The sequence below is a fragment of the Pseudomyrmex gracilis genome, unplaced genomic scaffold, assembly GCF_002006095.1.
Source record: "Pseudomyrmex gracilis isolate BER0280 unplaced genomic scaffold, ASM200609v1 scaffold_714, whole genome shotgun sequence".
Lineage (NCBI taxonomy): Eukaryota > Metazoa > Arthropoda > Insecta > Hymenoptera > Formicidae > Pseudomyrmex > Pseudomyrmex gracilis.
Window position 1 is genome coordinate 43,948 of NW_018021298.1, and position 2,104 is coordinate 46,051.

The window sequence follows — 2,104 nt, forward strand, 5'->3', positions numbered from 1 at the left end:
CGGTGTCGAATCGTACTGTGGTCAAACGGAACACGCCCTTAATATTTGGTTCTTGATATAACCCTGCCGGTGCGGTTCTCGATTCTTGCGAAAATTTTTTAATTCGGTTTACCGGTTCGGTATAAATCTCGCGCCTATCCTCGCGTCTGTCGGATGGTCGTAAATGCCAGTTTTCTCGTTTTTCCTGCTGTAGCACAGGGCTCCGATCCTTGTCGTCCTGCTGCTTCCGCTTCCTTGCCGTAGCCGTTTTGCCTGGGTTACCGTGGTATCTTTATGCTGTAGTAAACTCGCTGCCAGTTAGCCGCGCCTTTTAGCTTTCTTTGGCTGTTTTGCTTGCGTCGTCGCACATTGTTTCAATTGCGGTAGGTCAGTGCTATCGCTTGTAACGTGAGACTACCTTGCCTCTTCTTTGTTACAAGTGCCAAGGAACTTCTTTACCGGTCAATTGTGCTTTTAATTTGTAATTTTAGCACGTAAATAAATTTACCTGTGACCTCTGGATAAAAGAATTTCTTTACTACCTTTTGCCCGCTGTTCCTTTTTCTTTTACCCGAATCGGTCTCCCGGGTTCCTGCTTGATAGATCGTGTCTCTCTGACTGTACCGATCTATCCCACCGCTGCCACCAAAATGTTGTACCGCCACGACGGTACCGGATTTTTTCGGTACAGGATTTCCTTTCGTTTGGATTTGGGAAGAAGTAATTCCGCCTTTACTTAATTGTAAGACTATTTTTATTTTAGCAACTTACAGTTTATCTTCTTATAACTAGTACGACGACTCGGCGGTAGTTCTCGAACTTCTGTTCTCAACTCTGTCACATCACTTTTTATATCACCGAATTGAGAGGCATCACCTTGTCTTATCCTAAACAACGTTGCACGAGTTGATCGCGCAACTCGCTCATCTTTGCTTGATCAGCTCTCGGAAACGGATCTGCCAACCTTGCTGATCAAGCAATACTCTCTCTTTACAACACACTTAACTGTGTCACAGTCGAACATACGTGACTATCTTATGTTTTAACTTCATAATTTCCACGTACGTGACTTTATACTAATTACGTCTTACTTCACAAATTTCTTAATACGACCATCACCTTACTATATTTGATTTCCCAACAGTAGCATTATATTGCATCTAAACGCACAATCTACAAGCTATCTGATTTGGTAACAAAGATCAACCATAAAGCATCGATAGAAAAACAAGAACATACATATGTAAAGAGGTTATAAAAGAGGTTATATTAAGATTAAACGTAGTTTACATATTTTGTCTATTGTAGGTTTCTAAATCATTGATGATTTCATTACACTCTTAAATATTATTTCTATCTCTGTTTGTTGTTTTGTTTTCATGTATTAACTTTTGAACTACAAATATAATAATACAAATTATCTTAAGATAACAGTAAGCAAAAATAAGTTTGTTCAATTTTTAGAAAATTGAGACGTGACAAAGATTCTTTTGACTATAATATTTTCTTTTAGTCTGAAAAATCGTTTATCTCCGAGCAGTAAATCCAAAAATAAATCTAAACTATTAATTACTCGTTTGATCGGTATAATAGACAGGTTCAGTATACTCTCTTAATGTTAATATTTCAACTTCGACAATTTAGTAGGGATAAGAGATACAGTGATTGGCCACTTAAGGAAAACTGCAGTATATAGAGTGAATTATAAAATTAAATTTAATAACTTTTGAAGTAAATCTTCAGTTCTACTAGCTCAAACAAACTATAACAATTGCAAATAAACTAATAAATTTATTAGAAAATTTGAAAAATTATTCAAAATTTGAGAAAATATTTCCTATAGTCAAAAGAGACAGTGGTAAATATATAGAAAAGGTCACCCCCCTCCGATTTCAATGAGCTTGACATATGTTGTCACGGACACCTTCCTGAGTAACAATCCGTAAATTTTAGCCGTCGCTCGTTGTTAATAAAAAAGTTATGAACAATTGAAGTTTGAAAATTAAGTTTTTATTTTGCGATATTGTGTACAATTTTTTCTTCGTGATTCTTTGAATCTTTTTGTCGGTGTTGTAAACGTGTAGGCAGAGGGGCTGCGCCCCCCTGCACCCCCCCTAAATTCTAA